General features: G+C 42.4%; 1 pseudogene; it reads right to left on the minus strand.

Moving 5' to 3' along the window:
* Window positions 1-5,952: 5,952 nt before the first annotated feature.
* On the minus strand, window positions 5,953-6,883 carry LOC108792697 (annotated as a pseudogene).
* Window positions 6,884-10,837: the final 3,954 nt, after the last annotated feature.

Genomic DNA, 10,837 nt, shown 5'->3' on the forward strand with positions numbered 1-10,837 from the left:
GATGCCTGGGAGTCCTACCTACTCCCTGCTGCCATTGAGTGTGACCAGATAAAGGTGCTGCATAGGTGAGCAGAACGGAGAATTTACAGTGTGCGATGCAGAGGTTTGCAGAGAGAGGGAGGATGTCACTGTAGTTACCCCTGTTACATTGGTGGTTAGTGTATAATCCCCACCTTCTGTTGGTGATCATTTTAAATCCCCTCTTATATTGGCGATCAGTGTACATCCCCCCTTACATTGGCAGTCAGTGCAAATCACTCCTTACATTGGCAATCAGTGTAAATCCTCTCGTACATTGATGGTCAGTTTAAACCTTCTCTTACATTGGTGGTCAGTGTAAATCATCCTTCACATTGGTGCTCATTGTAAATCACCCCTTGTAAATCACAGTCAGTGCAAATCACTCCTTACATTGGCAATCAGTGTAAATCCCCTCTTACATTTTGATGGTCAGTTTAAATCCCCTCTTACATTGGCGGTCAGTGTAAATATCGGAGTTACATTGATAATCATTGAATATGTCCCAGTTACATCGGTGGTCAGTGAAAACGCCCCGTTACATTGGTGATCAGTGTAAAGGCCCCATTACATTGGTGGTCAGTGTAAAGGCCCCGTTACATTGGTGGCCAGTGGAAATGTCCCTGTTACATTACTAGTCAGTGTAAATGTCCCTGTTACATTGATGGTCAGTGAAAATGTCCTTGTTACATTGGTGGTCAATGTATAACCCACATCTAACATTGATGGTCAGTATAGAATCACCTCTTAAATTGGTGGTCAGTGTACAATCTCCCACTACATACAGTATATGCAAAAGACTTTCATCTTTACGCTATATGGTTCAGAATTCACATTCACAGTGTTAAGCCTCCTAAGTAGTTTTATTTCACAGTATTTTTGCTTCATTAAAAACCTTCAACCCATCAGCAGCCACAACATTTGTCGCAGCACTTAGCAGAATGGACATTCTTAATTGATGTCTTCTAAATATTTTATTCCAGATGTATTTGCAGTGCAATTGGTGTTTATCATTGTATTCTCTGCAAGAGTTCTCGGATTGCCGCACTTTAAATAGACTGTATGGACTAAGGCTAGCCATACACATGTAGATTTCTCTTGTTCATCCTTGCAGGCAGCGTGTGAGAAGTCACTCAATTCCCCCATCCATGCAAAAGAACATGTATGGGGAATCTCCTTTTATGGCTATTATATGACGGCTGTCTGAATAATTGAACAGTGACTGCATTTGATAGGATGCAGTCACTGTTCGGCCGACAATTTTCCACCTGGTGCCTCTGATTTTGAAATCTGACTTTTATTGAGCTGGCTGGTGCTGACAGGGCCACCCACAGCTGAAATTTCATCCGATTCAGTAGAAATTCAAGCTGTGTAAGGCCAGCTTAAATTTGTAGCTAGCTAAAGAAACACATACATATTTTTTACTAATAACTATTACCATCTTGTCTGAGTTTCTGTCCTAATTATGATAAATGTTCCTGTATATACTGTATTTTAAAATTGAAGCTCAGCTCCAGAGAAATTAACTTTCTTTTCCCCTGCAGTATGGGGCAGCCCCACTGCAAAGGGAAAAAAAATTCATATTTCTGGAGCTGGGCTTCAATATAAACTTTATTGCTATCACACAAGGGGCTCACATGCTCCCTATGTAATAACACTTTTTTGATGCAGGTGCTCTTTAAGGAGATATTAGGGGTCTATGAGACCCCCCCAATGTCCCATTTGAAGCCCATTGAAGCTGATGAAGCACAGATCAATGAGAGCTCAGAAAGCGATTAAATTATCGGTGCTTCATGCCGTGGGGAGGAGATCAGCGAACTGATGTTTGCTGGTCCCTCTCCCGTCTACCTGCCAACACTCATGATGCCAGTTGCAGGCCTGTAGGAGGAACAGCTAAGCTTGGAAGCAAAGTGTGGGGTGTAGGGTGGGGGGGACGCATATTTTCAGGCCTGTTTAAGCTAACAACCACCTCAATCCCTTCCAGTGTAAAGCCAACAGTCAGCTTTACACATATAAACAGACTCCACTGCTGCTGTCATATGACATATGAGGTAGGTTAACAATGTACCTCTGGTAGAACCACGCCCATTGAAAATTAATGCTCTATCCCTAATTAAAGTACATTCTCCTCCTACAATAGCTTGCTCAACGCACAGCAAAAATGACTCCCTGTCCTCTTTTTTGAAATGTTGGCAACTATGCATACACTGCTGAATTTTGGCAGCTTAGTCCTGTGTATAGCCAGCTTTATGCAGCCACTACATCTAAGAAATGGTAATCTGCAACGTATGAAATGTTCTTTAAATATAACATGGGTGCAAAAATGGAAAAAAGGGCCTCAGTCATGAAGGGGTTAAATATGCTTTAATAGAAAATAATGACAGTCAGTATGCATTGTATGATCATGCCAGGTGCTGTACAAGCAAGCTGGGTGAACATTACAGCATACATTCTATTTTAGTTGGCTTCACAGTCAATTTCAGTTCAGAATTTCAGTTCTGTAACAATGTTAGATATTATTGTTCATTTCCGTCCAGGCATTATAGTGCATTAAGATAGTTAGGGATTCAGATATTAGGACAAATAGGCTTTGTTTGTCTCTTATGTTTTTCTGCAGGAACTTTGAAAACCAAAGAGGAAGGAGAAGACAATTATCTTCAAAATTGTTATGATACTGCAAAATTTTACTGTTGTTGCTAATTACAGTAGAATTATGGAATAGTTATAGGTTGTGAGAAAGTGACATGACTGACATGCAGTTTTATTCTGCTACAAGATATATTCCTTGTGATGGCATAATGGTGACATAAACCTCCTTATAATAACAGGGGGTACAGCTGGGTTCACAGGAAATGAAAACTCCTAATAGAAAGCTTAGTATATCACTTGAGTTTATAAGCAGGACACCGGGACTCCATTAGGCAATTACATAGCATATGTAATTGCCTAATGGAGTCCTCAGATTGATTTCTGGTTGAGGGGACATCTACCTATGCAACAGGACTCCATTAGGCAATTACATAGGTAGAAGTCTCCTCAACCAGAAATCAACCCGAGGACTCCATCAGGCAATTACATAGGTAGAAGTCCCCTCAACCAGAAATCAACCCGAGGACTCCATCAGGCAATTACATAGGTAGAAGTCCCCTCAACCAGAAATCAACCCGAGGACTCCATCAGGCAATTACATAGGTAGAAGTCCCCTCAACCAGAAATCAACCCGAGGACTCCATCAGGCAATTACATAGGTAGAAGTCCCCTCAATCAGAAATCAACCTGAGGACTCCATCAGGCAATTACATAGGTAGAAGTCCCCTCAATCAGAAATCAACCTGAGGACTCCATCAGGCAATTACATAGGTAGAAGTCCCCTCAACCAGAAATCAACCTGAGGACTCCATCAGGCAATTACATAAGCAGAAGTCCCCTTAACGAGAAATCACCCTGAGGACTCAGTTAGGCTATTACATAGGTAGAAGTCTCCTCAACCAGAAATTAACCTGGGGACAAGGGGAGTCTAATTTCTTTGGTACACACAAGTTTATTCTTGAGGTTAGCTTTAGTCAAGCATTGTGATGACCAGCCAGTATTATTAGGTATTTGTCCTGGCTTTTACTTTTACATTGAAGTGTATCTATAGCAAAAACATGGTTTAGTTTTGGATAGAATAGGGAAGTGTTAGATTATTTTATTAGAAAACCTAACCCTACTGTCTATGTCCCCCACTGGGGAGATTCCCACTCTCAATTTGTCCTGGCGACCACTGGCAAAAACTGATAGAAACTCCATCACTTTTCAGTTGTCACTAGAACAAGAAGTCAAAGAAAAGCTAGCCATATACCTTAAGATTTCTCAGTCCTGCGGGGGCGACAGTATTTAGCAGCTGGTGGGATCTAGGGCTGCAGAGTACCTGAAGAGTGACTTCATCGGATTGGATGCAGTCACTGTTCAACCCACAATTTTCCACCTGACTTCTGAGGAGCCAGGAGGTGCCAACAGGGTCATCCACGGCTCGAATGTCAGCCTTTTCAGCAAGAATCAGGAAAAAATTGGAGCAGAGAGAGAGAAAGAGAGAGAGAGAGAGAGAGAGAGAGAGAGAAAAAAAAACCCCACTCTCGATGGTTACATACAAAGGCCACTACTTTCCGCATTTGCTGCAGGTTAGGCTAATACCTTCATTTGCATTTGCTGTCATTAAATCCTTTGCAAGATAAAAATACAAGAGAATATCGCTGATAAATGATGAATGCCAATATAGTCATTGTGCCAGGCTTTTATAACTAGACCTCACACAAATAAATGTACACATTAGCAGAAACTGGCATTGAGAGTGGTATGGCTCCCTCTTGTGTTCACTGCTTGGAATGAAAATGAAGTAATTTTCATTCCAAGCAGCTATAATATGACTTCCATTGAAAACTACTACTACAGTTCACAATAGGATACTGAGTAAATTATTTCTCTCATCTAACTATTTAATTTTGGCTCTTAAAATGTAAGTCACTGGCATACAATTACATTATTTTTTACAGCCAAGGAATTTAAAGCCAGGTGCCATATATGGAGAATAATAAGCTAAATTGTCGTCAGCACATCTGCAGATCAAGACCAAAAACAAGGATCTCTCCTGATGTGCAATCTATATTTTCACAATTACCTGTCTGGAACCACAGGTAATAGGAAGTGAAAAGAGTGGTGAAAAAAAAAGTTGAAAGATGATTTTCAAAATGTAAAACAATATATATATTTTAAAGAAAAAAATAATAATAATAAAAAAAGAAAAACAATTGGGCAGAGCTAGCGGTGACAGCTAGCTCTGCCCAACTGTTTCCTAATGGCCGGCACCTGCCAGAGTCTTCTAGCAGGTCCCGGTCCATGGAATAACAACTGGGCAGAGCCGGCCGTGACGTCACGGCCAGCTCCGCCCAGTTGTTATTGTTTAATGACAGATCAGCATCCCAAGGTCATTTGGGGACGCTGATCTGTCATTACAACTAGGCGGAGCGAGCCGCAAGATCAACGCTGGCTCCGCCCTGCTGTCATTTGCATGGAGATCGGTCGGCTTCGGCCAACCTTTCTCTACGTTTCGGCTGTCACTTCGGCTCAGTCGAGTCGAAGCATATGCCTTCGGCTTGGCTGAGCCGCTCGGCTGCCTTCGGCTGCTGTACGGGCTATTGTGAACCAAAGGGCAGAGGCGGCCGAAGAGAGCCAAAGGATCAGCCGAAGCTATGGCTGGATCCTTCGGCTCTTTAGTGAATGACCCCTTTAATGTGTAATCTAAAGTTACTCATTACAGAAGAACTCCGGGAACTCCCGCACTGCCAGGGTTAAGTTCTCGTGTTTGTCTAGGGTAAAAAAAAAGTTATACTTACCAGATCTTTGGAGCTGGCAGCACTGCCCCCAGCCTCTCTCCTTCTCCGGGGCAGCGATCGTATGTCCCTCAGGCATCCTCACTTCCTTCACACTTTATAGGACCTGATGAATCAAGGATTCCAAGACTGCTGCAGCAAAGGGGAGAGATGGTCCAGGGGCCAATCTAAGAGGTGGCCAGCTTGGAGGATCAAGTGAGTATATCAGTTGGATCAGGTGGGTAGGCACATGCACTGCAAGGTTAATATACTTTCTGCCCAGAGTTCTTCTTTACTAAGCAAAATTATTGTTTCTGCCCTTAACCTTGGTTTTGCACAGCCCTTGAGGACTGGAGGTCAGTTTTTATCACTGAGATGTCTGTATATCACCCAATTTGCACATATACTGTATGTGTATGTTAATGTGTGTTAAGTTGTGTTTTAACTGTGAATTGCCCCCATCTCTGCACTAGAACAAATACATAACGCACTTCTGGCAAAATATACCCACTACTGTCATTCACGTTTTACTTTAAGCATGGCGCATACACTGTTATTCATCAAGCTGTTTTATTCATCAAGCTGTTCACATGTTTTCAAATCTATGATTGATTTGAAGACACTTTTTAAGTGCCCTTTTAATCTCTTTATTTCTAAGACTATACACCAGAGGATTTAGCAGGGGTGTGAGGACTGTATAATTAATGGTCACCAGTTGATCATATACCGGTGCGTACATTTTTTGTGGTCTAATATACATAAATGCTACACTCCCAAAAAATATCAGCACAACAGAGAGATGGGCAGCACAGGTTGAAAATGCCTTTTTGCGTCATGCTGCGTTCATAGTCAGGATTGTTATCAGGATTTTAATGTAAGTCAAGGCAATAAACAAAGATGTCAGTATGATAATACATGAGTTTATAATAAAATCAGCAATGACATTGCGTGTGGTGTCGGAGCAAGCCAACTGTAGTAGTGGAGACAAATCACAAAAAAAGATGGTGTATTGCATTAGATCCACAAAATGGCAAAAAAACTACTAATATCAGTTTGGTCACTGGACTCATAAAGCCACAGAGCCAGCAGCAAAACACTAGCCACTTGCAGCACCTAGAAGTCATAATAGTAGTATATCGTAGGGGATTACAAATGGCTAAGTAGCGGTCATAGGCCATCACGGTCAGAAGATAATTCTCAGTAATCCCCAAAGAGTGAAAAAAATACATTTGTATCAGGCAGCTGGAGACTGCAATGTGTACCCTTCCGATCCAAAATATTGCCAAAATTTGAGGAATGGTTACAGCAGTGTAACAAATGTCCAGAAAAGACAGCATTCCAGCAAACATATACATGGGGGTATGGAGCTGTGAATCAACCCAGATCACAAGAACTATTGTTATATTGCCAGAAATGATGAGAAAGTACACTAAGAGCAACATAAAAAAAATTAAATGGCGAGCCGACTCTAGACCTGAGAACCCCACAATCATAAATTCAGTTATTGTCTGGTTCATTGTTATCTTCACAAGTAGTAGAGACTATTTATTGGTGGAATTATGAGGTTTTGTAATCTTATTTGTACTTTTATATGACGATAATAATGAGGAATGTCTTAGGGACAATACAGAGTTGTATGTAGTTATAGCATCAGAAAAGAAATCTAGCAAAGTACATTTATCACAAACCTATATTCTGTATGGCATTCTCTTGTTGCATGATTCAAAGATGAAACAGAATATGAGGTTTGTCCAGCTGTTTATAAACCTTCCTGTTGTCTTAGTCTAAAAAAAAAGCAATTGCCTCACCTGAGCAACTGATGTCTAGAGATGTGGCCAATTGTTTTACATCCTGTGAGGCCACCTTGCAATACTCAGTTGCACAAATGTATTTTTCCTAGCAATTAATCATAAATAATAAATCATCAGCTGTTCTTATGTGAAAATGTGTATGTATTATTTGTTCTTGCTTTATTAAAGATTAATATAGGCCATAAATCATCATGAGACAAATCTTAATAAAGTTAATGAGCATATTCCAAACTACTACAATTCCTAGTAATATACTTACTTCAAATATTACATATTAGCATTTGCTTCTCTTTGACCAAACATCAAATTGCCCTTGAGCTAAAGCGTAACTACAGGGGGTGCGCATTTACCCAGGCCCACAGGTTCAGAGGGTACAAGAAAAACTATGGCTGCTCTGTATTTAGCGGCTCTTTGATCACATTATCCTCAGTGCAGAATAAAGAACCTTTTATCTTTCTATTATACCTTTTTCAGCTCTGTTATTTGTTGCTCTCTAGTGGGCTTCTTTGATGTATTAAAAAGAATGGCAGTATACCACATTGCATAGCAAATAGCAATAAGAAAGATTTTATATGAGATAAGAAGGTGCTCCTGTTTCTTAAAAGTGACAGGTTCTCTTGATAACCTAACCGTCTCCAGGCTCCCCGCTGCCCTGTTATCCCTGCTGGAGTTCTGAATCTAGTGCCTGTGTATGATCCATGTCAGGAAAGGTTGCTTTTAAGATGTTTTACTGAAGATCTAAGACTTCAGTCAGCAGGAATGAAGATTTTTATCATTTATTTATAAATGGCCAATATATTGCACAAGCATAATAAAAGGAGTTAACATTGCACACTTCAGACAAAAACAAGTATGGAGACATGGTACAAGGGGAGATGAGGATTCTGTCTGAACAAGCTTACAATTATCACTTTCAATTGTAATTTTGACTTCGTAAGTCAACCTCTGCTGACAATTATCGAACTAAAATACATAAGAACAAGAGTAAATTTATGAAGTCTCTGATATCACTTGCAAAGTGAACTTCTTGATGTGCCCGAGAATATCTTCAGGCAAACCAGGTTGCTTTATTATGTGGTTTTTGAAGCTGTGATTTATCAGTCATAGGTATCAGCCATTTATCAGCCAATAGTAACTTTCTGTTGACAGTTCATAAATGGCCCATTCCATTCACATGTTTATATTGTGTTTTACCATGTGGAACTGCACATAATGGATTGAACCACAGTACAGTGGATTGCAATGGTATTCATTTTGAATTGTGCCCCAATGCACTATTACGGTTTGATAAGCAATCATAGGCAGTACTCCTGCACTGGGCCTGGACCCCATTGGCTCAGCAGGTGGACCTCGCCTGGCAGGTGTTGCGTGTGGATGGCTCCAGTGCAATATCGTTGCAGCAAAGTGAAAAGGGGCAATGCAGTGTCATTCCAACTCTTTCCTTTGCTTATTCCCACTCACCTCCCTCCCAGCATACCTGGGGGCAGCTTGCAGTCTCTGTGCTTGCAGCAGCTCTATACAGTGTATGAGGGGAGAGAGGGGCCATGTCAGGTAGTCTTTATAGGGCCCATGACTTCTAGCGGCAGCCCTCCGGTAGGGGGCAAACCACACTGCAGCCCGTCACAAAGCTTTAATAAAAAGGGCGTTTGTGTTTTAGTGTGTTGAGGGGTTCTGCCTGGCTATCTTAAATTAAAACGTTGCCTTAACATGTGATAACACATTGCAATATTACATTGGGAACAATGTGTGTAGCCCCCTGCACAAAGGGTTCCAGGAGGTTCAGGATTTATCTGAACCCCCGCAGGGTTTGAATCATCTACCAAATGTTGGTCAATAGGGCTTGTGCTGACTGCTTTCTGAGAAGAACGTCATCTAGCACCTTGGTGAAAACTCAGGGTGCAGTGGATAGGCTGAAGGGCAACAAACTGGTCTGGGTGGGTGCTCACAGCTAAATGCAGGTAGCGATGGTGAGCAGGATAAATGGGGAAGCAAATATGAATCCCTGAGGTCAGGAAATTGCCCGGGTTAAGCAAGGGAATGAGCAAATTCAATAACAGGAATCAAGGAGAAGGCAGGGAGAGAAACTCCTGTTTGTAACCTATGGTCACAACACTAAACCAAAATGTCAGGAATGTCCCGTGACCAGAGAGCAGACAAGGCTAATAGACATCCCCTATTTGTAACCATGAAAAAAATGACAAGTGTTTAAGAACTTCAGTGTCTGTCAAGATTGGCTTGGGATCTCTAGCCATAGCTTTGGACCATACAGATAAGGTCTGACATACAGCCATGATGGCAACAGCAGGTTGCACAGATAGGGTTGCCACCCGTACGGGTTTCACCCGTACAACCCGGGTTTGGAATCATGTGCCCGGGTCTGTGGCCACCTCCCGCCCGGGCACATGATTCAAACATTACAATGCCGCATTATACCTGCATTTCTTGCGGCGGGCAAAGGACGGCGGGAGAAGGACGGCGGGTACAGAAAGTGCTTGTCTTAGGAATGACAACTATCAATAAAATGGATTTGCAGTAACATGGGATCTTGGTGCCGGTGTGCTGGAGACATCTGTATTGTTGTTCTGTTGTGAGCAGCGCCATCCGCAGTCATTACCGGCACCCGTTACTTTTGGCATATCTGGTAAGAACTGCGGCAAGGTATATGGGTACTGCTTTGTACACTTATCTACAGAATGCATATCTGGGGACCTGCGGCATACTGGCAAGTTGTGATTAACTCAAATATCGTTTATTTACAAAATACATGCATAGTGTATAATTTACAAACAAATTGCCGTGAAGCGCTATAGTGTTCGGGTTTGGCCTGAAGAAAAGGTGGCAACCCTATGCACAGATGGGCCTGCAAAGGCAAAGAATGCCTAAAGGAGGGCTTTTAAACCCTTGTCTGCATGGTCCTTCAAAACAGGGGGGTACTCTACAGGGACTGTTGGGGTTGATGGCAGGGTCCAGTGACATGAACAGCCCATTGCTGAACAAACCGTTTTGGAGTAGAAAATAATTTTAAGGACCCCTGACTAGTGACTGTACGCACTGAGGGTGTCCCTAAGGCGGCAGTTGCGGAGAGGCCCATTTGTGGCCATTGCTGTCTGATGTCTCAAAGATGTCAGTCATAATTTCCCATAAATCAGTACAGCAGTAAACCCATCTCTAGGCAATAGATCAGAGGTGGGTATTTTAGAAGGGGTAGCGGAGGATCCTGATTAAAGAAGTGAAGGGGATAGAGAGCAAATCGTGGGACTAGAAAAGGTTGTGACCCCAGTGGGGGTAGAACCCTCACCATAACTGTCAGGTTGTGTGCCCCACTCACCCCTTGTCTAGGCATCTCATGTCTATGATCCACCATATGTGCCCCCCCAAAAACTCAGGACCTGTGGGTGAGGAGGTTGAAGGCAGAAGGTGGCCCAGGCATAGGAGGAGGGCAGCCTTCGCCATTGCTGTGTCTGTGTAGAGTCAGAGCAGCAGCAGAAGCATATGTTCTGCCAGAACACACACCAGAGAGAGAGAAAGAGGCAAGTGCAGTCATGGTTCTGTGCAGGGATGGTTCACAGGCCCTAAGAACCTGGAGGGCACGGCAGCAGCTCATCTGAGTGGCTTGTAGTTTTCCCCAAGGCTGCGACAGTGATCAGGGTAGAAATGTCA

This window comes from Nanorana parkeri, unplaced genomic scaffold (genome assembly GCF_000935625.1).
Source record: "Nanorana parkeri isolate BGI_ZX_2015 unplaced genomic scaffold, ASM93562v1 scaffold672, whole genome shotgun sequence".
NCBI classification, from domain to species: Eukaryota; Metazoa; Chordata; class Amphibia; order Anura; family Dicroglossidae; genus Nanorana; species Nanorana parkeri.